Source organism: Eptatretus burgeri, chromosome 5, assembly GCF_056783735.1.
Source record: "Eptatretus burgeri isolate ZD-2024b chromosome 5, Ebu_testis_v1, whole genome shotgun sequence".
Taxonomy (NCBI): Eukaryota; Metazoa; Chordata; class Myxini; order Myxiniformes; family Myxinidae; genus Eptatretus; species Eptatretus burgeri.
In genome coordinates this window covers 115,918,841-115,946,640 of record NC_140965.1, presented here as the reverse complement: position 1 = coordinate 115,946,640, position 27,800 = coordinate 115,918,841, and the positions used below count along the sequence as shown (strand labels likewise).

The following is a 27,800-nucleotide window of genomic DNA, read 5'->3' as shown; positions in this document are numbered from 1 at the left end:
ACCAGTGAACCCGTTGGGTTCTTGTTGTGACAGCGGTTGATGAAAAAACATCATTTCGAGAAAAAAAGATAGCTCCAGCGAACTATACCACTGATTTTATTTTTTTACTGTTATATATATATATATATATATATATATATATATATATATATATATATATATATATATATATATATATATATATATATACATACATTGCCTATGGCAAGTCCACATAAAACCCCAGTTTTACCGTTTGAGCAATTTCTGTACAAATTTTATTCATGGTTTTCAAATCTTCATCTTTATTGCATTGAATGCAATACATAATTTGAATAACTCGGTTGGAGTCACTTCTATGATTCTTCCAACATTGGATTACTTGTAATGATCCTTCTGTTTCTTTATCTCCACTTGCATTTGTTTGCAATAATCAGGAAATACCTTGATTGGAGTCCTTATACCTTGACTGGTATTCCCATGTTATCCTTCCAAACCATCAATCATATTGAAATCAGTTATATTTTCAATTAAGAACTGTAGATTCTAAACGAATAAAATAATTACGAGTTATTTTTCTTTTTGCACTTTCTTCATGATCATCCTTTCCCACATGAATACTTTACCAACATAAATGGTTCAAAGGACATGAACCTAAAGCACTGAGGTCATTAAATTCTCTCATTGCTCCACCATGTTTTTGAACAATAGGACCATATTTTCAATGAAAGGCTCTTTTTTTCACATAAAAATGTTTCTAAATGCAGTTCAGATGTATTCGTGTGCACAATGGGTTCAAGAAAGGGCCGCAGGCTGTGTTGTGTTGAAAATGAAAATATTTTCAACAGCTTTTTAAGAAATATATAATGACTTTGTTTTAGCTTATACAGCTGGTCACGATCAACGGGATTATGCCAAGTTCTGGAAGGGACCGTATGTATAAAGGTTTAAATGCAAGCGTCCATTGCATCATCAAAGCAAACTGGAAGGATGAAATGATGGGCCGTTTGAGAGTGAGCGCCACAGTTGCTTCATGCTCCACCTTTTGGAATTCCTGAAAAGTGAGAACCTCATGAGCATGCCGTCTCTCCGAGGGAGGTTTCAACAAAATGATTCCTATGAACGTTCAAAATTTCACATTCTATTTTCGGAGGGGTAGGCCCTTGGCTAAATTGCAGGTCGATCCGTAAAAGCGTTTTCTAGACTGCAATTCAGGTGTAATGATGTCACTACCACAACGCTGATGTTTTAAGTCCATGATGCATGCATAGACAGAGCAAATGATGTTTTACTGGTGATGGCAAAATAAGTTGTTGTAATTACACTCGCTTCTGAAGTATAAGAACTAACGGATGCCATAATTGGCAAAACAATGGGCCTTTGTGCTTGCACCCTGGCCAAATTCCAAACTCTCTTTTTAATCCACGATTACCAAAAATGCCACCTTTCCACCAGAAAGTCATGAACAGCTCCTAGAAATATTTAAGGCACGTTCATGGTGTTCATTTACTGATCTTGTATCATCAATGCTTTCATTCTACACTGAAACAGTCGAAGTGCAAATTTGATGTTTTCAAAGAGCACTCGATGTTTCAAGATGAAACTTTTGTCTCGGTACAAGAGAATAGAAGTAAATTTAAAAAAAAGCAATTCTTCTAAACTATCTGATCTCACATCCCATCTGAGCAAGTGCTACTTTTGGGGATCGGGCGCACGGTACTGATCAGAATGTCCTGATTGGCTAGGGAATTCCACTGAGTACAGTAATGTGGCAAACAGGCCCAGGAACCTGCTCGGAGCGGCAGAATCAGTTGGCCGATGCAACCGCTTTGACGGGCAACGGGGATGAGTCTGACGACAACAATATTGGTGTGAGTTGAGTGCGATTCAGATGTGAGGCATGGGAAACCGTCGCCTCAAAGGCAAAATTTTAATGAGTGCGTGAAATTTGGTGCTAAATCGTAATGGAAGGCAATCAGGACAATTCAAACCAAGAGGTTGTGCATTGGATAGATGCCACTGCATCCCCGACTGAGATGGAAGTAGAAGGTACATTAGAGGACGCAGTGGAGTCGCCTTCACCCGGTTACAACATACTCCAAATAAACCTCGGAGACCAGAACCCCCCAGAAGCAGCAGCAGGCCCTCATCACCAATGGACACAGACATGAGCCTTTTGTTGGCCACGACGTGGGACTTGGCATAGGGCATGAAGGATTATGGTGGCATTAATGAGGGCTGGTCAGGGCAGTGTGGACAACATGGGAGCAGAGCTCGGAGGTAAAATTGAGGCTGGCCAGGCAAAGCAGGACAAGTTGGAGGCTAAAATTGAGACTCACCAGGTCGAGCTGGTGGGAAAAATTTAGGTGGGCCACGACAGCCTGTCAATGTCCTTGACAGACGTGTGGGACAGGGAACAGGAAATGGTGGCCGGTCAGGCTAGAGAAATAAAAGAAATAGAGCCAGCGCAGGAGATATGGGAAATTCACATGAAGACAGTGGAAAACTAGACAGATATGGAACTGAGAAAGAGATTAGAGCGAATAGCGCCAGTGGTATTAAAATGTGTCGGAGAGGAGACATGAGGATGTGTTGGGGCAAAGAGGTGTGAGGTGCACGTGACCCCGCAGGTGCAGGACTCTCTGTGGGGAGAGGCGGAAGGGAAGCACAATCACTGGGTGGAGTCAGCATTTGCCACCAATGGATATGTCGACACACACAGAAATGTTGTTAATGGGGAGCAGGGAGTCCAGATAAGGGAGGTGTGGATGAAGTTGCTTCCCAGGATTGGGTGCTTATCTGTGTGTATCTGTGTGTGAGCAGTGCAGGCTGCATGTAAGTTTCCTAAGTCTGAGGCTGCAGCATGGAAATTTGTGGTGGACACTAAGACCGCCGGTCTGAAAGACATACACCCCGGTGCACGTTTAGCTTCCGATATGGGGTGTCGAAGCCACGTAAGCCATGCATGCTGGCATGATTAGAAGCAAGTGTGAAAGTGAGTGCATGTGTGAAGATGTAAGTGTGGTGTGTGAGGTGATTGTGAAGGACGTGGAGGAGAATGGAGGAGGAATGCCAATGGGGGAGTCGCTATTAATGACATACTGGTTAAGGAAAGAACCAGGGCAACTCTCCACTGAGATAGTGAGCACAGCTCCAGCTCTGGTTGAGCTGTGGGGTAAGCAGGGGGTTCTGCATGGTGGATAATGCATGCACCAGGGCCATCCCAGACCATAAATAGGAATGGCTCGACATGCTCGCTCCGAGTTTTATGGAAAACCTGGAGTGCAAAAAGGAAACGGCGGCAGCTTTCAGACAAGAAGGGGGCTGTAAGGTAAACTGGGGGGAAGGACGTCCCCGTCCCCCTCCACCCCCCCATGATCCCCAGAGAAAGTGAGGGGGAATACGTAAGATAAGTTCATGCGGTGTCACCCACAAACATTGGAGAAAATGTGGGGGCATCAAGACTGTTTGGGAGGGGTGACATATGTGCCGATGGGGTCCAAAGGGTATCCTCCAATAGTAATTAGGGTTTAAAGGATATAAAGTTGTCAAAAGGGTCAATCGAAGAGGTCTAAAGAATGTCAGCGTCGAATATGTTGAAAGGATCTTACACGTTTAAAGGGTCAAAAGGATCTGCATGTGTAAGAGGTCGAGAGGGGTTTAACAGGTCATGGTTGAAAGGTTGTGGATCCACTGTTTGGAAAGGTTCCGGGCTGAAAGGATCGAAACCTTGATGAAAAATGGTGCCAAGTTGGGAAATCAGAAAATTGCTTATAAGTAAAGGTTATAACTTCAAATATAATAGCTTTTGTAAGTACTTACCAGTAAATTGTGTGCGTGCGTGCGTTATGTGATGCTTCCTTCTTGGGACTACGGTGCAGTAATTGGTCTTTATTTTGATTATGCTTGTACCATATTTTGATGCTGTGTGAACTTTGCTTCCCTGCTGCCCAGCTGATGGATCTCTGGTTGCTTTCACTTGTTACTCCATTTAGGTCTTTGAGTGATTGCTGGATCTTGAGTCTTGTCTGGGTTCTTGCTTACATCTTTGATGTTTCTTCTTTTTCTTTCGTTCCTCTTTTTAGTCTTTCACAGTGAGTTCCTTTTACTGTTTCATACCTCTTTTATTCCTACTTCTCCTTTTAATACCTTCCCCCCTCATACCTGCACCCCATTTTTCTCTTAATTTTTGGGGCATGAGCTTCTTGCCCTCGTGTTCATGAAAAACCAACAGCTGCTGACTTTTATCCAGTTTTAAGGTTTGGGTAATGGCTGTCATACCCTGATCGCTAGGCATTGTCAGTGTAGGTGGGAGAACTTCAGTTCTATGCCGGGTAATGCCCGCCTTAAGTGAGACACCCCCTCGCCAATAGGTATCCTGGTCAACCTGTCTCTTCTGTCTGGTCTGAGCCAACCGGACTTGTTCAAAAACCGAAAAGAGTGACATTAATGTCAGCTTACGAAAAACGAAAAAGCTTACAGTGTCAGAATGAGCCAGTAGGTTTTGTTCTAAAGCTTCTAAAGCTGTTTTTGAAAAGTGTAATTCCTCTAGATGTTTGTGTTGTGAAGTTTTTAGACCTTGTGAAACTTTTGTTTGTCATGTGACAGGTAAGACTTTTGTTGTTGATTGTGAATGTTTGTTGGGATGTAAATCAAAGAACATTATTTATCTTCTCACTTGTGGAGACTGTGGATTGCAATATGTTGGTAAAACTTCTCAATGTTTACATCAACGTTTGAATGGACATAGGTCTGTTGTATCGTCTGGTATTATGACTTGTATAATCATTTCAATGAAGTTGGGCATGTTGATAGTAGTTGTTCTATTCAAATTTTTGACTCAGTTAATGTTCATGATTTTGATAATAAAGAGGAGTGTAATGTTGAGCTCAGACGCAAAGAGGATTTTTGTTTCAGGACACTATGTGTGATCTATCCTTTGGGCCTTAATGACAGGGCACAAGGTACTGGATCAGTTTCTCAAGGAAATGTTTTCGGTAAGGAGTGTTTTGCTCATCCAATCAGAAGGAGACCCAGAGGTCTTGGGCGTCATAGTTGGTGTCGTTAGGCTCCAAAAATGGAAATTTTACAGATAACTGATATAGTTTTTATGAAGGAAAGATTTTTCCTGATTTTTATGTTCTTCTGAGGTCATGTACCAAATAAATCTTAGCTCATATTCTCCAGAGTTTAGCAGGTTCACATGACATTTTTTCTAAGTTTTTTGTTGCAGGCCTCTGGTGCTAGTAGGGGGCTGCAATCAACTCCCTAAGTTGATGGGATCCGCAAGTTCTTAGTTTGTGATTTTTCCAGCAAACAGGAAGATAGGCTTCGGCTTCATTCTATTTTTAGGGATACTAGTATAGAGAGTTTATAACCAGATAAAGTTAGGGAGTGAACCCCATTAAAGATTTATTTCACTTTCTCCAAGACCAGAGGACAATCCTTATTCAATTATGGTGAATTTCTTAAAACTTTTAGTATAGATATAGTAAAGGACATTTTGGTAACTGACTGTGCATATTCGTCGTCTTCTTTTTTATATGGTCCTTGTGGACACGTAGTTTCTGGGGATTTGAATATAATTAGTAAAGTAAAATTAGGGATCTGATGAAATTGGGAGCTAAATATAGGGAACCAGCAACTCAACCTTCGAGCTGCATTAGGTCTTCGATTGTGAATTCTGACTCTAGTTTTGTTAACAAAATGTGCACCAAGTTTAAGTTATCTGTAAACAGTTTTAATGCATGGTTTAACAGAGATGTAGAAGTCCTTGATAATAGGATAAAGTTTTTTTTCGTAGTCGGGGCTTGCTTTCACTGGGTCGGTCTAAACCAGTGTTGAACAAGCCGAGTGTTCGTAAAGACATTCTTGATCTCAATGATAGCTATATAATAGCTCCAGCAGATAAGGCTGCTAATAATTTTGTTGTGGTTTGTAAAAAGTTTTATGTAGAGGTTTTATTAAGAGAGTTAGGCATTGATATGGTTTCTGTCACAGGAATAGGAAATAGCACATATGTTCCTTGTCATAAGTCACTCCAAGATACTATATTTGAGCATCATGAAGTTTTAGTTAATAATTTTGCTATTAAATGTAAAAAAGGTAAATCTTTGTATTCCTCAGCTTTTCTGGATCCCTAAGCTTCATAAGAACCCGTACAAGTATAGGTTTATAGCGGGTTCCAGGCAGTGTTCTGCAAAACATTTATCGGTTATCGTTAACTCAGGCTTACAAGTTGTTAGAGAACAGTTCAGGAAATATTGTTCAGCAAATTGAGAAGAATTCTGGTATTAACACTTTCTGGAGCATTAATTCTTCTTTTGGGTTCTTAGATAGAATTAGATGCCTCAATATCAAGTCAGATGAAGTTTTTGATTTTTCAACTTTATAAACAATTTGGATTTACCACTTGTGAGGGATTAACTCTTCAAAGTAATTGACAAGGTTTTTTTTAACTCTTTTAATAAGTTTTTATGTGTCAGGTTTGACAGAACACGCTTTTCTCAAAATAAATACTCCAGTTTTCATTGTTTTGATAAGCATAAGTTGAAGGATGTTGTTAATTTTATTGTATTTAATACTTTTGTGTCTTTTTGTGGGATAATGTTTCAACAAGTTTAGGGTATTCCCATGGGTGGAAATTGCAGCCCCCTACTAGCAGACATTTTTCTTATTTTCTATGAATTTTCATTTATGCAGAAACCAGTGAAGGAGAGAAAATTAGGATTACCTAAAATGTTATTTCATACATGTCGTTATATAGATGATATTTGTGTGGTTAACTATAATATTTCAGAAGGCAGCTTCACAAAATTTATCCAGACATCCTGATTGTAAACAGGAGTGGTGGTGATAGTACAGTTGCTGCAAACATGGATCTGTAGGTTAGAGTTGGACAGAATGGTTTCAGTACAAGTGTATATCATAAAGTTGATGATTTCAGTTTCCCTGTAGTCTTGTACACCTTTCCAGGTAGCAATGTACCAATTAAAATAGGTAACAATGTCTTTTCATCTCAGCGATTTCAATTTGCAAAAATTGTATCAGAAAAAGATGATTTTGTGGAACGTGCTGAGAAGATTTTTTTCCATCATGTTAAACAGAGGATATTTGGCTGATTATTTGATCAGGTCTTGGGAGAACGTTATTCGACTACATCGTCACCTTTTATTTAAGTTTGGTTGGTTTTCATGTAAAGTTCCTATTGCATTTGATATCATAATAATTAATTATTTATTTTAGTGAGGTAAATTATTTAATTCATATCTTATATATTATTTCCGAGTTTGTGGTTTCGTGTCGCGCTATCTTCGACTTTGTTCTGCGCTCGAGTAACGTGACATTCGGCTGACATTATCTCAAAGACCATATGAGGTGCATGGTACAAAAAAGGTAAATAAAATGGTTCTGAAATAGTGAAATCGTATTCCACTTACTGCATTAAAGTAAAATTACTACTTATACTCTGCATCAGTTCCTTTTTCAAACACACCCACCCCAAAATGTCGTGCAGAGCGTGGGTTATGCTAGTTATTTATTAAACGTGTGTGTATGTGTGTATGTGTGTGTGTGTGTGTGTGTGTGTGTGTGTGTGTGTGTGTGTGTGTGTGTGTGTGTGTGTGTATATATATTTATATATATATATATATATTTATATATATATATATATATATATATATATATATATATATATATATATATATATATATATATATATATAATAAAAGAGGTAGTTTGATAAAGAATGAAATTAAATGAAATAAACAGATATATAAATAAATACATATTATTTATAAAATGCATTATATATAAGCATTAAAGTAATTTGCTGGCAGTTGCGAGGAAATGCAGTGCAACATGTTAAAATCGGTTATTGATGACAGTTTGAATATTTGAATGACAATTTGTGTCTATGATTCGATGGAGGCACTGTATCACAGGCACGGCTACAAGGTGAAGTGTTTCTTGCTTAATGTATTATCATATAAAGTGGTGTCTGTTTTACGTTATTCATATGTAGTAAGACTTTTAATGAAAGTAAAGATTAAAGAAGTTTGAATCAGGATATTGCATTGCAGTGTTGACTGAATGTCTGGACACAACTTTGAGGTTCTGGGTCCATTGACGTTTAGTAATCTACTGATATGCCTGGTGTTGGCTTAATGGTGAGGGAGGTGGACTTGGGATCTTAGGATCCTGAGTTCAAATCGCCCTTGGCTGTTGAATTCATACCAGGTGGGGTTGACTCTGCCTGTCATCCTTCCGAGCACAGCAAAATGAGTGCCAGCTTGCTGGTATCCTGTGTCGGAGTGGTGACCTGTCAAGGATTGTGTCCAATATCCAAGGAGACTGCTTAGGCAGCACCAACGCTCTGCACAGAGTATGGTCCCAATGGATGGATGGAATCTACTGATGTGCACCAGCGAACGAGGTTGTGGATCCGCCATTTGGAGAGGTTCTGCGCTGAAAGGATCGAAACCTCGATGAAAAACGGTGCCCAGCTGATGATCCGGGCAGTTGGAAAATCAGTCAATTGCTTATAAGTTCAGGTTATAACTTATAATAAAATAGCTTTTGTAACTACTTACCAGTACATAATGTATCTGTTTGTGTGTTTATATACACTACATGGCCAAATGTATGCAGACACCCCTTCCAATTGGTGGATTTGGCAATTTCAGCCACACCCATTGTTGACAGGTGTATAATATCAAGCACACAGCCATGCAATCTCCAAAGACAAACATTGGCAGTCGAATGGGACGTGCTGAAGAGCTCAGTGATTATCAATGTGGCAGCATCATGGGATGCCACCTTTCCAACAAGTCAGTTTATCAAATTTCTGCCCTTTTAGAACTGCCCGGTCAACTGCAAGTGCTATTATTGTGGAATGGAAATATCTAGGAGCAACAACAGCTCAGCCGTGAAGAGGTAGGCCATACAAGCTCACAATGGGATCACCAAGTGCTGAAGCACATAGTGTGGAAAAATCATCCGTCGTCGGTTGCAACATTCACTACCGAGTTCCAACCTGCCTCTGGAAGCAATGTCAGCACAAACATTGTTCGTCAAGAGCTTCATGAAATGGGTTTTCATGGCCGAACAGCCGCACACAAGCCTACCATCACCATGCGCAAAGCCACGGATGCAGTGATGTAAAGCTCACCACCATTGTACTCTGGAACATGGGAAACGCGATCTCTGGAGTGATGAATCACTCTTCACCATCTGGCATCCCGACGGATGAATCTGGATTTGGCGGATGTCAGGAGAACGCCACCTGCCTGAATGCATAGTACCAACTGTAATGCTTGGTAGAGGAGGAATAATGGTCTGGAACTATTTTTCATGGCTTGGGCTAGATCCCTTAGTTCCAGTGAAGCGAAATCTTAACGCTACAGCATACAATAGCATTCTAGATGATTTTGTGCTTCCAACTTTGTGGCAACAGTTTGGGGAAAGGCCTTTCCGGTTTCAGGATGACAATGCCCTGTTCACAAAGCGAGGTCCAAACAGAAACGGTTTGGCGAGATCGGTGTGGAGGAACTTGACTGGCCTGCACAGAACCCTGACCTAAACCCCATCAAACACCTTTGTGATGAATTGGAATGCCGACTGCGAGCCAGACCTCATCGCCCAATATCAGTGCCCGACCTCACTCATGCTCTTGTTGCTGAATGGAAGCAAATCCCCGCAGCAATGTTCCAACATCTCATGGAAAGCCTTCCCTGAAGAGTGGAGGCCGTTATAGCAGCAAAAGGGGGACTTAATCCATATTAATGCCCATGATTTTGGAATGAGATGTTGGACGAGCAGGTGTGCACATACCTTTGGCCATGTAGTGTATCTCGCTCCCAAAAAACGTCTGTTTGTAGTTTTGAACTCCAAACACTGCCCTCTACCATCACCCGATTATCAACTATTGGAAAGGTAATCGTCGATTTAATTGGTTGAAACAACCGTTGGCATCGTTATGTATTCCTTTTGAATGCGCATGAAGAAACGATTAGACATGGAAAATTTTGCTGCGCCAACAGCTTTATCACTTTCTATTGCTGTACTTTAACCACTCTTCCTTCTTTCTCCTCCTCAATTTTTTTCCTCTTCTCTGTCCAATCGTGCCACTGAAAGGATGAAAACTGATGATGAAAAGAGAGAGAGAGCAAGCTAGGCAACATATGCAAGCTAGAAGAGCAAATGCGGCAGAGACGGCAACTGAACAAGAATGTGAGATGGCGAGAAAAAGAACACGCCAAGAAGATAATCATTACAGATCCCAAGAAAATTCTGTTGCGTAAGATCTAATTCAGCCACGTTGTCATTACACTGCAATGCAATAAGAGACCCAAAACACTGTATGTGATAAATGGCCCGCTCAGATGCTTCCATTAAGGTTCACAAACAGGCTTGACATCATGCCCGAAGAAGTATCCCATCAGGCCACTCCAAAAGAGACAGTTATGCTTCAGTCACATTTGGCTCTGCGGTCGTAGGGTCTAAAAAATCTACGGCCACTAGCAATTATAGGGCGGCCGCAGTATTTCTATGGTCACACAATGTTGCAGTCACATATGTTTTTATCTTTTTGGGTAGCCGCACGGGGTATTTAGAAATTGTGGAGACCGAAAACGTGGGAGTGCCGTACGGTCTTTGATTTGATGTCGCACGGTGACCTTAGGGCGTTCCTGCCGCGGCCATAGAATTTTCAAGGCAGATGCAAGGTCACCTCAAGGTGCCCGCGAGGCGACCGCAGGGGCGGGGGGCCCTAAGGCGAATGTGGAAATAGTGCGGCCGCCGTAATTTTTTGGGGGTTGGCAAAATTCATTTTTCATTGATAAGAGCCTACGGAAAACGCATGAATAACACAAAGCCCACAATACGCCCTATGTACGGTCGATGTGGAACACATCTATGTCATGGCTACAGCTTGTCGAATTGCTACGGCCAACCGAGAAATGAAAAAAGTAATAACTCTGCGCTTTAATTCCACGGAGACCCCTGCGGCCTGTAAAAGATAGCCATACGGCGTAGGGCCACCCTGAGGCCACCTCAGAAACTCTGTGGCCGCCTCACGTTTCTGTCAATTCAGGGGGGTATGGCCGCTGTATCCTAGCCGTAGAGCAAATGTGACTCATGCTTTAGAACAAACCTTTCCATCTCATCAGCAGGTTCAGAAGAAGCCTTGAAAGTCAGTGAAAAGAGGGAAGGCAGGATGTTGGTCATGATGGGACTTGAAATGCCCAATCACATTTCCCGTCACTGGGGATGGGTACTTTTGCTTGTATATACACACATTTATATATATATATATATATATATATATATATATATATATATATATATATATATATATATATATATATATATATATATATATATATATATATTTTTTTTTTTTTTAAGAAGAAGGTGCTTCCAGCCAAAAGTAAAAAATAAAACGAGATCGACTTCGCTAATTTGAGCACAAAAGCGAGAGCAGACCCTGTCTCAGGAAAAGTTTTGCCGGCTTCGCAGCAGGCTTCATCAGACACAATAGATGGGGTTGATTGTGGGGTGTGGTGGTGAGGTGTTTTTAATTTTACTTGGCAGTGTTTGTCCAACCACAGCGATGTGTGGTGGGGCCAGCATAGCGAGTTGATCCACACTCAGATATATGTTGTTGTTGTTCGTCTTTCAGCTGCTCCTGTTAGGGGTCGCCACAGCGGATCATCCGTTATGATCCGCATTCTGATTTGGCATAGGTTTTACGCCGGATACTCTTCCTGACACAACCCTGGTCGCCTCTTACAACACAGGGATAAGGATTGGGTTTCGCCATGATTCCAGGCTGCCCTACACCCTCTCCTAGCGCGGCCCAGTGCAGAGCTCCCGTCATCAAGCAATCCTCCAACCCAAGCCTCCGAGTAGCCGGATTACAGGCGCACGCCGCGACGCCCAGTATGATATATATATATATATATATATATATATATATATATATATATATATATATATATATATATATATATATATATATATATATATATATATATATATATATATATATATATATATATATATATATATATATATATATATATATATATATATATATATATATATATATATATATACACAGTCGTTGTACGTTTAAAACAACGTTTTTCATGACAATCAAAATGGACACAGCAGTGAAGAGTTGATCAGACACCCCTGAAAAGAAGATTAGGATTATCACCTTTTACAACTCTTGAAAGAACTAGTAAGAGACGTGTAATAAATTCGGACTTAACATGAGGACTTTGATATGAATGCTGAAGAATGAGGAAATAATTGTTCAGAGTGCAAAAGGTTCGAGGAAGATAAGGAGCGGAAGATGGGCCTTTTACGCAGATAGGGAAAATGAACTTGTCACAAAGTTTAAACAGATATGTTCTCGAGGACTGAAAGAAAGTGTATTTAGATTTTGTTTCTGAGGTAAGGACAATTAAAATTGCAGTGATGTAAAATACATCTCTGCAGCCATTCTGAAGAACATTTACCATTACAAGCACATGTCAGGCTTTTTGAATAGGAGCGCATATGGAAAATAAGCACGCATGTGCTCCACCAAATCTAAAAATAGGCTCATAGGCTTATTATCCAGATTCTACTCTGCATGTTTGTGTGTATATATATATATATATATATATATATATATATATATATATATATATATATATATATATATATATATATATATATATATATATATATATATATATATATATATATATATATATATGAAGACCACAAGGGGAAAACCAGAGATGTCAGGATAAGTCAATTTTGAAGAAACTAAAAAACAAAGTTTCAAGACTTTGGTGGACTATTTAATAACTGTCATATAGATTTCTTTTCCAGTACAAGGAAGAGTGATCATTGGCTGATCAAATTAAGCATGTAGCATTTGCCAAGCTTCTGCGTTATTTAATTTAAGAGCAAAGAACGAATCAATGTTGCAAACTGACATCACTGGTTATTCCCTTGTTTAATAATTGTTATGCAATTTAACCCAGCATGTGTAGCAAATTCATGCTTCTTGGTTATTAGCATACATTACATGACTTTGGTGATCACAGATTATTTTTTTCAACATTAAACGGTCATTGTTTTTTTGTTTGATTGGTGTTCAATGCCATACTCAAGGGTATTTCGCTTGTATGACGACGGATTCTCCATTTCTTACTCCGTACTACTTAATATGATGGAAAACCGGGAGGAAACCAAGGACAAACTACCCCCGCGATAGCCGAAGTCACCTCATGTGACTCCCTCACATACCTAAGCAGGTTGATTGGGCGGTGGGTACATCGAATAAGGATGGGTACTCAGACGCGCTAACCATTAAGCCACGGCGTGGGTCCCATAAAAGTCACAAGAAAGGTTTGACCAAGCTTGAACCACGATATGCACCAACTACGGAGCCCATGATATAACCGAATCGGCCATTGTAGTGCTCAGAGTTTATGCTGTGAAAGTTTTACAACCTTTCATTTTTTTAGTTTCTCAACTCTGAATATTATGGTGGAACAGTTAACATGAATGAAAGGGAGATAACCAGGAGTAAAGTACTGACAACTCTGGGTTTATACTTGTTCAGCTTTGACAACACTTGTTTTTTCAGTGCATGGCTAAACTTTTTCCATATACATTATGTGACACCCCTGATTATTTGTTAAAGTAATATTGTGAGAGGAAACCTTATGTTGCCAACTATTGGCAGGTGCAATAACCCTGAAATTTATAAAAAGTGACATCTCTGGTTTTCCACTTGTGGTCTTCATATATATATATATATATATATATATATATATATATATATATATATATATATATATATATATATATATATATATATATATATATATATATATATATATATATATATATATATATATATATATATATATATATATATATATATATATATATATATATATATATATGATACCTTGGCTACTGCAATGTATCTTTGGCTGTGTGCTTCAGGTCATTGTCATGCTGAAAGGTGAACTTCTGTTCCAATTTCAATTTTCTTGCAGAGGTCAGCAGATTTTCCTCTGGGATTTTTCTGTATTTTGCTCCATCCATTTTCCCTTCTATCCTGACAAGTGCCCCAGTCCCTGCTGATGAGAAACATCCCCATAACATGATGCTGCCACCACCATGCTTTACAGTAGGGAGGGTGTTCTTCGGGTGGTGATATGCTGTGTTGGGTTTACTCCAAATGCAACGTTTTGCCTTGAGGCCAAAAAGTTCCATCTTGGTTTTGTCAGACCACAAAACTTTTTGCCACCTGGCTTCATAATCTCTGGAGTGGTTTTTGCATACCTCAAACGAGACTCAAGGTGGGCTTTTTTGAGTCATGGCTTCCTTCTTGCCACCCTACCATACAGGCCAGACTTGTGGAGTACTTGGGATATTGTTGTCACATGCACACAGTGACCAGTCTTTGCGATAAAGTCCTGTACCTTTTTCAAAGTTGCCATTGACCTCTTGGTGGCACCGTTTCTTTCAGCACTCTATTTGTATTTTTGTCTTCATATGTGCTACTGTTCCTTTCATAAGCAGGATGAAAGATAAAAAAAAATGAATGGACTAACAATGTTTACCACATCAAACAAAATGGCAGCTCGATTACATAGGATGTGTTGAGTCTTAGCTCCTTTTGCTTTAGAACTGAGTTGGCAGCATAGGTCACATGGTCCATGAGCAGCTTTATAAACATGAATTTCAGGATCATGATGAAGGACAGGTAGTGAGAGACTGAAATGGAGTCTGAGCCATATTTCCTATAACTTCACCTTAACCCTCGACCTTTCAAACCCTTTGCTACCTCCAATTTAAACTCTGTTTTTTGCACTGTGACTAATGAGTGAGTGGAATCAGGATTGTGTCACACACCCTTTTCACTCAAATACTCTTTCAGGTGCTGGGGCACTGCTTTGCAGACTGCCACTGGTCCATCTCAAGATGGACTCCTAACTGTATCATCACATACCGAGGGAACATCTGTTTATTACGTAGGGAAGAGATGTATGGAGGGCGCCAATGAAGAAAAAAAGCAGAAAAGGAAGAAAATGATAAAAGGAGAGAGAAGGGAGGAAAAGGGAAAATGGAAAGGATGGAGAGAGAAGAAGAAGAGGTTTGGGAGATGATGGAGTAGGGGGACAGAAAGACCGGACAATTGTGGAACATGCAGTTAAGGTGGGGGTTATGGATGAGGGGGTGTTCAAAGTTCTGCAGATTAGGGCATGTGATAATTGGATGTCTCAATTTTAATCCTTACAGGGCTCATTGTGGTGTACAAGGCTTTCATCTGACTTACCATGGAGTGCAGCCACCCACTCTGGGATGGCCCACCCCTCGAGGGTTGTTGATTCCAAGGCTTGTCATATAATTGGCATCTCCTGGCAAAAAGGCATAGTTTCAGGGCCTGCTTGTTGATGGACTGAGTTCTGGCTGATCTCACTCACTCCTATGGCCTTCTTGCCCCTCTATCCTCCTTCACAGCCTGTTGAGATCATACATGTTCTTCCAGCATGCCACACCTGGTTACCATCCCCAATTCTAAAATGGAGGATCACCTCTAATCAACAGTGAGTGTGTAAACAATTACAAATTAAATGATAAAGTGTTACAGAAATCAATGTGAGTGAAGCAGTCGAATATGGAGGTAATTTAGTTTCTAATATCATTCCTTGAACTCAGACAAAGTTTTTTTTTATATTATTATTATTTTTTCGATTGGCAAGCACTAATCCCATAACTGTTTACATTGCTCTAAACTTTGGAGTGAAAATACGATTGGAATTTTGACTTTGCTCTTCACTGCTGTGTCCAGCTGTGTCCCTCTCAAACACATATCTCATCGTGTTCGTGTATGATCCTCATGGATTGTAAACAGTCTTTGTCCAGTGTAAAAATAACATGCATTCCTTTGACTTGTATGTTGTTTCTTGCTTACATAAATAGATAGCCTGTTGTGAATCACTGCACACATCCTTCATTAGGTCATCTATTTATTATATATGCAAATATGGTGGAAATTCTAATCCCTCTTCCCTTTCCCTCGTTCTTCCTTTCTCTTCCTTTCTCTTCCTTTTAACTCCTCTTTCCTCTCAAACATCTTTCCCTTCTGTATGGGAATCTTGCACACTCCTTTAACTTCATTTCCTTTTACGAGCATCCTCCTTTCTCTTTCTTTTATCAAAGTCTGTAATTTCTTTTTTCTCTCTCTCAATTGTAACGCTTGTGGAATATTGTGGAAAGTAATCAATGGATACTCCCCCGCACCCCCCCACCCCAACCCACATACCATGCAATCAACAGATACCCCTACCCCACCCCAACCCATATACTTTATAATCAACAGATACCCCCACCCCACCCCAACTTACATACCATATAATCAACAGATACCCCCACCCCACCCCAACCCATATACCGTACAATCAACAGATACCCCCACCACACCCAAACCTACATATCATATAATCAACAGATACCTCCACCCTACCCCAACCCATATACCGTACAATCAACAGATACCCCCACCCCACTCCAACCCATATACCGTACAATCAACAGATACCCCCACCCCACCCAAACCTACATGCCATATAATCAACAGATACCCCCACCCCACCCCAACCCATATACCGTAAAATCAACAGATACCCCCACCCCACTCCAACCCATATACCGTACAATCAACAGATACCCCCACCCCACCCAAACCTACATGCCATATAATCAACAGATACCCCACCCCACCCCAACCCATATACCGTACAATCAACAGATACCCCCACCCCACTCCAACCCATATACCGTACAATCAACAGATACCCCCACCCCACTCCAACCCATATACCGTACAATCAACAGATACCCCCACCCCACCCAAACCTACATGCCATATAATCAACAGATACCCCCACCCCACCCCAACCCATATACCGTACAATCAACAGATACCCCCACCCCACTCCAACCCATATACCGTACAATCAACAGTTACCCCCACCCCACCCCAACCCATATAACGTACAACCAACAGATACCCCCACCCCACTCCAACCCATATACCGTACAATCAACAGATACCCCCACCACACCCAAACCTACATACCATATAATCAACAGATACCCCGCCCCACCCCAACCCATATCCCATATAATCAAAAGGTACCCCCACCCCACCCTAAACTACATACCATATAATCAACAGATACCCCCACCCCACCCCAACCCATATACCATATAATCAACAGATACCCCCACCACACCCAAACCTACATACCATATAATCAACAGGTACCCCCACCCTACCCAACTTGCACACCATATAATCAACAGGTACCCCCACCCCACCCTAAACTACATACCATATAATCAACAGACACCCCACCCCACTCCAACCCATATACCATATAATCAACAGATACCCCCATCACACCCCAACCCAGATACCATATAATCAACAGATACCCCCACCACACCCAAACTTACATACCATATAATCAAGAGATACCCCCACCCCACCCCAACCCATATACCATATAATCAACAGGTACCCCCACCCCAACCTCCATACCATATAATCAACAGATACCCCCACCCCATCCCACGTACTATATAATCAACAGATAACCCCTCCTGCCCCCCCCAACCCACTACTTTGTAATCAACAGTTTCCCCTCTCCCCCCCCCCCCTCACCAACCCACTACTGTGTCATCAACAGATGGAACCAAAGAAATTGAAATTCTCATATAAACGGGTAGGTTCAATCTGTTAAAAAATTTCTGATGAAAAATTAGTATAAAATAAAAACTCTGGAAATATGAGAGAATTCAAATATGGGAGAGAGAGAGATTGAGATTGAGATTGAGATTGAGATTGAGATTGAGATATTGAATGATGAAGAGAAAGGTTTCTCTGTTAAACGCAAGCACTCTCCCAGACCCAGCTGGAAGTCATTCTATACATACCTTGATTAAAAAAAAAATAACATTGACATTGAAAAGATTTTGAGGTGTCGAGGATGGTGTTGCATAGAAAATGATGTTATCCTTCCAAATGATCAAAAATATCCAAAACATACTAAATATTCACAATCTGCAGCCTTGAAACAAAAACGTTCAATATATTCAATAATTGATTCTTCTGCATGAAAAGTTCTGTTGTATACAAGTTGGGTCTCATTCGATAGAAGAATCATGATTGGTTCACGAGTCAGTAAGTGACCACTATATTCGTTATTGTTGTCTGTCTGTCTGTCTGTCTGTCTGTCTGTCTGTCTGTCTGTCTGTCTGTCTGTCTGTCTGTCCCGAGCATAGCTCCGTGGGTTTTGATCCGATCCTGATAAAATGTTGGTGAGAGGTTTATATCATGATCTCGTTGTGTTTTCCTGAGAATGGGTGTGGTGCGCCCATTATGAGCGGAGCCACGCCCAAAAAACATGTGTTTTTAGGGGGTAGCCGATTTCAATTTACATCTTCTCCGAGGGGGTTTGTCGAATCTGGCTGGGGTTTTGGTATTTGGTTAGCCCAATGGCACCTGCATAGCCCCACGGAGCTCGATTTTTCATTTTCATCCCAAGGTCAAAGTCACAAGGTCACAAAACTTAGAAAATAGCGATTTTTGACATACAAATCATACGACCGCCCAAACTTTGAGAGCTCGGATGGCAATATTTTTTTATGCATAATCTTGAGGTCATTCCCCACCGAAAGTCTTGAAACCATTTTGCTCTATCTCGAACACCTTGCCCTTGGCGCCCCCTTCAAGTTTGTTTTTACGCCAATTTCATCACAGTATGGATAATCCGAGGAGTGCGAAATGCCATATAGCCTATATGACGTTATATTGTTCCTGGAATGTTCCAGAGGAAGTTTTGCACCAAAGGTCATAATCCTTGACCTTTGACCTTAAAAGTTCACAAAGGTCAAATTTTGAAAGTTGTTGAACGAAACCGGGTTTTCAACATTTTGCAGCTAATAACCTGTCACTCGTACCACATCATGTTGATCATTTTTATAACTTGGTGAAAAATTATCACATTGTTTCAGAAGTCAAGGATGAGACGATCTACCTCGTCAAATACCGCTCGTGAACCATTGCCGTCTCCAGACTTGTTATAATTAATTCCATTCGAATATGCACCACTTTAGTGGACAATTCTGTTTTAACAAAATAATTTTAACTTGATATAATGAACAGTGAAATGTATAATTTACTTAATCTTTCACAAATCATCAAAATCTGCTGAGACATTACACAAAACTAAAAACTGTCGATTATGGCCAGTTTGGTTATGGCCAAAATAATCGGAACTGCAAGTCGAACTCTAAAAGGTGAAAATTCCAAAGAAACTCTCCGTGGTCTGGTGTCATACTCAAGTGTGCTGAACCCTGCGGAGGGGGAGCGGGGTAAGGTGATCCTTTATTTTTCTTTATTTTTATTTAGAGAGGAGGAGAGAAGGAAGGGGAATCCCTGTAGAATTAATTTCCAATTCAATATCCAATCCATCGACTATGTCTGTATATTCGAACAGAATTTTATTGCATTCTAGTTCAAATCTGTTCTAGTGATTCCTTGTAAGTTGTTTTTCGGAAATACTGTATATGTGCTTGTACATCTTGGGCATGTCTTGCAAATGTCAAACGATCATAACATGCAAGCATTCTTTTTATATTTTTTAATTTTTTAAAATCATATTTACCTTCACGTCACTTAGAAGTGAACTTTATTCCGATATAGTCTCGTGTTTATATCTCTTTTTGTATGGAAGGACGATATTTAGGATAGGCTTATCTTACACTCTTTCTCCATCGTGGCGGTTTTTGATTTTCACGAAATTATGAAGCAATTAAGACAACGGCCTTGTATTACTTTGAACGGATGCTATATGAGTGGTGGATACGCATTATTGAAGTCTATTATAAATGACTTCATTCAATGCAACATTTGGACTCTTATTCACAAGACCCGTTCACTTCACGGAGAAGTTTAACTAGTCCAGGCCAAGCCATCCTTTACACTCGACAGGCCCAGACAGCTACTGGCCTCAGCTTGTACACACATTTTTAAATTGGAAATTAGTAACCCACTGGATTTCCCTTCAATGTGAGCGTTAAACCTCAGAAAGGTGCTCCTCATGTCATTCCCCTATCCAAGACCCTTTTGCTGAGGTATGGATAATTTGTGCACGTCAACTTATTGTTATTCACTGACAGACATTTCGTGTATGTGTATAGACATGGTAAAACAAGAATGACCACACTGTAGTCACAACCTGTGACATAAAATATTAATATATTGTTACAGATCTGGAAACTATTTGCATTCAACATACAGATGTCCCAAAAGTCAGTTATGTTGTTAAGTATGTGTGTAGTCAGATCCCCTTCCTTTTGTCTCATGGGAGAATCAAAGGCATGCGTTGCGATTTCTTTTAGTTAGGTTATTACATCTAACAACCATCCCATCTGCATGACTCCTCGGCCCATCACGATCCACCACCAACCAGCTGCTTCTCGCACCCTGACGTGCCAAGGCAAGATCTCGCGGTTCTGGTTTCTCGGCTCCCACAAACGTTGTAACTCTTTCAGGACGACCTTTGCAACATTGATACTGTTGCTCATCAAGTATGACACCGCATGGAAGAGTAGCTGGGATTTCCCAGCAGGGGCCGAAACCCCACCCAGGAAGGGCAAGTCCATGGGAGCCTGCCCAATCAGGGCGGGGAGTGAGTTCTGTTCGAGCGAACCCCACCCCGCTGAGGGAGGTCCATAAATTCCCGAGCACTCTGAAGCAGAGGTGGTTTTTTGGGGGGGTTATTACAAAGGGGTTGTTATGAGGGTTGTTCGGAGGTTTTTGACGGGGTTTTTGTTGAGCATGCAGTTCCTTTGAAGTGCAGGGATGAGCAGAAGATCGTGAAGGCGGCGAACGTGTCTCTGCTGGCTCTCTACAAGGAAAGGAAAGAGCGACCCTGACCCCTCTCCATGGACCCCACTATTCACCACCCGAGCTCCGCCACGAACCACGAGTCCCACACGTGTGACTGGGGACCAAACCAACGACCTTTGTCAGGTGCCGCATCACAGAGCACCCCTTCCTCCGACGGTCAGGTACCCAGCCGGACTCTGATCCCCAGCTCGTCTCTCTCCTCGGCTGCGAGGGTCCAATAAAGAACTCTGGGTTTATTTTCATTTGTGTGTGTCTGTATGTGGGCCCGTCTTTAAGTAGAACTGAATAAGTGTTTTTAGATCAGTGTAAATATTCCTTGCTTACATATTCACGTTAAGTCTTGCTTTGTGTCTTCATTTACTGGAAATAAATCATCACAGAAATGTTCCCAGTCCGTTTCCGTCCCTTCTTGCATTCGTCCAGCATGGTTCGGATCTGAGTTTAGGCGGGTTTTATCTCCGGTAATCAGACAATTGTAGCCGGGACGTCCTGGGCAGGCCCGCTCGACTGCATTGGAGCCGGAAAGGTGGGTGGCAGAGTGGTAGTCCGTAGGTGTAATTTTACCACTGCCAGTAGAATGAATCCGTTTCGGCCAGGCGTTCCGAGGGCTTGGATCCCCGATAGCAGAGACCGCGTGGTTACTTATGTACATTGGATCTAGACAAAATAACCCTACACCACGCGGTCGAGATATTGGCGTTCCACGGTCGGTTAAATGACCCGCCGGCTCGCGGAGTCATCCGAGCGACGGCCTACAATTCCAGGGAGTTTGGTGGGAGACGACGCAAGCTTTCCCCACCTAGTGGTCATTCTCGTCACCGACCCCCGGCCTGCAACAACATATTTCACCTGCTCTATCCACTCGACTCCCTCATCCTTGCTGTTGAACAGCTCAGATTACATTCACTTATCTGTCTGATTAACCTTGAGCTGTGTCTGTCCTATGTTTCAATGTGAATGAATAAGAGTAGTTAGAGCTGTGTCTGTCCCATGTTCCCATGTGAATGAATAAGATTTGATAGATAAGATTCAGAGTGATTCCAAACAGGGGATTTACTTTATTTCTGTTACTTCAGTGTGTGTTTACATCTCTTCCGTTAACGGTAACGGGCCAAAAAAAAATAATCGTAATGGGCCGATTGGTCAACGTGCATTTAAAGCATTCTTAAAAGATGAACAGCTCGATTGAGAAACGCGCATTTAATGTGCTCTTAAAAGATTAACTTGACACTTCTCATCCATGTCAACCTTTACCTCTGCCTGAATCTTATCAGAACAAGCAGATTCGTCACATGGTCACAGATGTTTAACCCCAATATGGGGGTGTTCAAAGCTATTGTTTTATGGAGGTGCACAAGGGCTTGATTAAACCTCACTAATATTTTTTATTCGACATATGATTTGATTTTTCGGCGTCCCTCAGCGTGATTAACACTCGACCCAAACAAAGCCAATGGAGATCTGAGGCAACAAACCCGGGCAGTGCATAATCAGCAGAGGCCTAATTTAATGTGTTAGGCCCACAAAAAAACAAGATGGTGGCAATATCATTTCGTCTGGGTGCGGTGGTGGTTGTAGTCAAGCGACCGATGTGGATGTGGGTGTAGTCCGGCAGCTGTCCAACCAATGGGTGTACATTTCAAAAATCGACCCAAACAAGAAACCCAACAACAACAGAAGAAACGACAACAACAACCCCGAGCTCTTGTCGACCTGCTACATGTCGCAGGAAAAAATAGCCACATGGGCATTGGTTTTTCCAGATGTACATCACAGAATGACAACTATACATCTGGAACAACAATAACGAGATGACAACAATGATGACATAAGCAATAGGTTTGGAGTAGCAAGATGGCAGCATTCAGCAGGCAAAAAAAACACTGATTTTTCCTTCAAGCCCAAACTAAATTAAGTTGTGGAAAGTTCAAAACCATCACTGGCAAAACATAGGATGTTGCCATTATCCTTATCAGACAACAGAAGGGAGTGTAGACAGCAGCACACTGATGTAGATAGGCTCAAAGTTTCTCTCGAAGCTTATTATAATATTTATTCATTTCATCATACTCTCATTTTTGAAAGCTCATAAAAATAATATTTTTGTCATAAAATTAATATTTTCATTCCTGACACCCTTATTTTCTATAATCAGAGAAAACAAATCTCTTCGTGTTTATCACACATATACTAGAATGAAGAACTCGTCTTGCTGGTGAAGGCTAGTGTTGATCTGCATCAATTAATCGACAGGGGAATGGATGAAACCAACAGGCCATTGATCGAGATATGCTAACTGCCAAGACAAACAAGAAGAGTCTCATGAGAATCGTGGCATGTTCCTAGATCCAATGGGAATAATTTTTATGGAAGTATAATTTGCCAGGAGAGAGTGTAGGAAGAAAACGGGAATGGAATTTTTCATTACTTTTAAAATTACATTTTAATTTAAGGAAAGTGGGGATGCAGATGACCCCCAAGGACAAGAATATAGAAAATGGAAAGACCATTAACCTCCACAGAGAAAGAAGTCGGCCTTGTGTGAAAGCCTCTGGATGGATGGTGCCGATGTTTTTCAGAGACTTAGATAGATTTTATTATCCATTTTCCTTGAACCATTACCAGGAGAAAGATGTGTGATGCAGGTGCACCAGACAATAATGGAGAAGAATACTCCATTGTGCTTCAAAAAATACTTTATATGCCATGAGAAGTTCTCCAAGATCAACGAAGCACTTTGCTTAGTGTGTAATTTCCAGTTTGCGTCTGGCTTAATAACCTGCTTGGAACCATCGTCAACCCAAAAAAGGTCGTAGATTGACTTAAAACGACTGAGCTCCCAAAGGTGGGATTGGCTGAGGGTTCTTGTGCAGACAAACTGTGAGGATGTGGGACTTACCTGCATTGAAGGTTCCAGGTATTACACAGGTCTTGATATTTTTTAAGTCTGTTGCAAAAAAAATGCATCTGCTTCCACTCTGTTACACCAATGGGAAACTTCAAGCGTAATGTTAAAGAATCTGAAAAATGTAAAAAAACAGAATTTTTTTTCCAAGGAAAAAGTCATGAATGAAAATTTTTTTTCAAGGAAAACAGATCATTAAGGAAAACCAATAAGAGAACTGGGCCCAAGATACTGATTTGAGGCATGCCAGCCTCCACAGGTAGAGCAGTTTCTATATCAAGAGTTACAAGCTCTTGTAAGAGTTACACACATGGAGGTTGTTGGCCAGCCAGGCACAAAGACAAAACAACAACAGCTTGGCAAACAGGATGTGCAGGGATAGAGCCCTGACCTTCTGTTGCTGATTTGGAGCCTTTCATGAAAATAATGACTGCAAAAAAATGGTGCACACACACACACAGGCGCACACACACGCTCCCCCCCCCCCACACACACACACACACACACACACACACACACACACACACACACACACACACACACACACACACACACACACACACACACACACACACACACACCATTAAAAAGTGGAAGTCTCTAACTTTCATTGAAAAGGTGCTTGTTGGTTTCCATATATTTCTGATTATGCCCTCCATACCTGCTTTGCAGGTGTTAAATAAGTGAAAGGACCGTTCACACAAGCTCAAATGTTGAAATGTTCCAGGTTATTAGGTTGCATGACTAACCCCGATGTATGTCCTTGTGTGGTTCGTGCTATTCAGAAGGGTGGTCAGTCAGACACAGTAGGGAGTTGGATGGGGGGGGGGGGAAAGGAGAGGGTGGAATTGGTTCTCAGCGATTTTTCTCATCTTACACCATTGCTCATCCTGCCTGCATTCCTGAGTCCAAGCAAAGAATTGCTGTATTCTGTTCTTTGTCAGTTCTGTCTTTACAAAGTGGGATACTGCCCACACACTGAGATGAACATCAGCAGTGCAAAATTTTATTTCTTTATTTCATCTTATAATCCTATTCGTCAATCGATTAACATTGTGCAATTATAGCTTCATTTAATGGATGAAATAAATGAAGCTAAAAGCGATAATAATAAAAATAATAATAATAATAATAATAATAATAGATAGTAGTGTCTTTTTGTTGGATTCTCACTGTTGTATAAATTTTTTTAGCAACTAATGATACCTCACTGGTTGGATATGAGTATCTAATGTCAGAGTATGCTCTGAGTTGTTTTATTCTCAACCCAACAGTGTGATGCTGGACCTCAACGTGTCCCCATTTTCTGAGGAGCTTTGCTTCAAGCTCTTCTCCTCTAATTCACAGCTTCCAATATAGAGTCTTGAAATTTATTGCAATCCCTCTCTCACTCTTTCCTTTTGCTGTTCGTTCATCCCCTTGTTGGTCATTCTCAATTATTACACTACGAGCAAATACCACCTGTCACTTCGCTGATGGGAATACTAAGAGAGGAGTGGAGGGAAGAGAGTGAGGAGGGAGAGAGAGGGGGGCGAGAAAGAAAGGTAAAAGAGAGAAGAGAGAGTGGGGAGGGGAGAGAAAGGAGGAGGGGTGAAGGGAGATAGAGAGGAGGGAGGGGAGAGAGGGGAAGTGGGACGGGAGAGAGAACAAGAGGGGAGTGGAAAGAGAGGAGGGGAGAGTGAGAGGGATGAGCAGAGCAGTGGGGAGTGAGGGGAGGAGGGGGGAACGAGGAGTAGTGGGGGAGTGAGGATGGTGTGGGAAGGAAAGGCAGTGTGTGGAGGGTAGGAGAAGGGAAGATGGCATGAGGGGATGGGAAGGGAAGATGGAGGAAGACGGCTGTGCGTTACTATTCTTGGGGAAAGGACTACTTGGGGTTTACAATGCTTAAGGCGCCTTCACACCTTGACGATTTAGCCAGCGTATGCCGACTTACGAAAAATTTGTCTAAAACGCTGGCACACGTCAAATACGTTATGGGTAAGTTTTGATAACATTAAGAGCACGCTGAAAAACACTGCCATACGTCGTAGTACGCCGGCTTTCATCGTTGTACTTTGTGGTTGTCCTCAAATTTTAGCATTCTTGAAATTTTACGACATATGCCAATGTATGACTCACACGTTCCGCATACGCTGGCCATAAGTTGGAGGCACGTTATGCGATCGTTGACACACGTCGACACACGTTACTTGTAAGTTACTCATAAGTCGAAACACGTCGAGGTAATGATTAGCGTACCCGAAACTTATTTATAACCTATGAGTAACATGTTGTAGGCACGTTACACGATCGTTGACACACGTCGAGGAACGTTATGCGATCGTTGACACACGTCGAGGCACGTTACTTGTAAGTTTCTCATTATTCGAAACACGTCGAGGTAATGCTTAGCGTACCCAAAACTTATTTCTAACCTATGAGTAGCGTGCTTTGAACCTATGTGTAACGTACCTCCAATGCATATTGACGTATGTAGACGTATTTGATTGACGTCTTCCGGACGACCACAGAACTTACTGAACGTGTTTCTAATTTACAGCTACCGTATAATGGTGTATTGGCAGCGTTAAAAAAAAACAAAAACTTCCGATATTTCCTCACTTGCCGTTACGTCACGTCCGATTGCCTCTTCAGTTTGCTCATGTCTTATTCTTAGTTCCTCCTCTGTGAATATTTTCTGTTTGAGTATATTGTCGCGTCGACGTCGAAACTTAAAAGCAAATCTCCGAATATATTTTAAAATTCGTGATGGACTAAAAAAAACAACAACAACAACAACAACAACAACTTCAGATATTTCGTCACGTGCCTTCACGGAGCCAAGGAGAAAAAAAGAAAATGTGCCTTGACGGAGAAAATAAGTTTTGGGTATGCTAAACATTACCTCGACGTGTTTTGACTTATGAGTAACTTACAAGGAACTTGTGTCGACGTGTATCAACGATCGCATATCGTGCCTACAACTTATTCCCAGCGTTGCGGAACGTGTGAGCCATACGGCGAGTAGGTCATAAAATTTTCAGCATGCTTGAAATTTCACGACGTACTAAACGTACCACGAAATATGACAGCGCACTTCATCGTTTTTCAGCGTGCTCCTAACGTATACACAACTTACCCATACCGTATTTGACGTGTGCCAGCATTTTAGACACTTTTTTTCATAGGTTGGCATATGCTGGCTAAATCGTCAAGATGTGACTGGGTGGTTGACACTTCCAATTTTCAGGCGATTATGATTTAAATTGGCGTGCGGCAGGTTTTTAACAGGCTACGCCACGAGTTCGTCGGCGATACATGCAGCGCGCTATGCCTAAGTTAAACTATCGTTGGGCATAGGTTGTGAACGCCGACAACAGGCTAAGCATTCGTTGGTATAAGTTATCTATAAGACAACGAAACGTTCTGTGCCCGTTACTAATATGTTATGCATACGACCAACACGTTATGAATACGACCAAAACTTTTTTTTAAAAAACATCAAAATTTCAGAGTACGCCAACGTTTTACATACATTTTTATACGTTGCCATTGCTGGCTCAATCATCAAGGTGTGACAGCGCTTTTAGTATAGTTTAGTTAATTCCTTAATGAATGTAAAGCAGACCCTCCCCATTTGCTGGGGTTGCGTTCTTGAAAAAACCCGCGATGGGTAAAACCTCCATGCGAAAAGTTAACACCTTATGGGAAAAATATGGCTCGGGGAACCGACTAAAACTTATCAACTTTTTTGCCTAAACTAGTAAAAATGAAAAACACTTAAAATTGTACTTCCTTTTTATGATGACGATTGAGGGCGTTGGAGATTATTATCAATAATGGTGTTTACAGAGCCGTGAGGCTCTATATACACCACGCACCGAAACACTTCGGCTGCAGCAGACAAGCACCAGGGGACTTTATATTTTTGGATTTATT

General features: G+C 41.2%; 1 long non-coding RNA gene across 2 annotated transcripts in view; it reads left to right on the top strand.

Moving 5' to 3' along the window:
- LOC147027220 (uncharacterized) overlaps positions 1 to 27,800 on the top strand; it is a 106,740-nt gene that overhangs the window by 16,186 nt on the left and 62,754 nt on the right. Inside the window, exon 2 of one of the 2 annotated variants that reach the window (XR_015058736.1) lies at positions 15,517 to 15,602. The exons of the other annotated variant lie outside the window; for it this stretch is intronic. This is a non-coding gene — a long non-coding RNA (uncharacterized LOC147027220). The remainder of the gene's footprint in view (positions 1 to 15,516; positions 15,603 to 27,800) is intronic. 2 annotated transcript variants of the gene reach the window in all.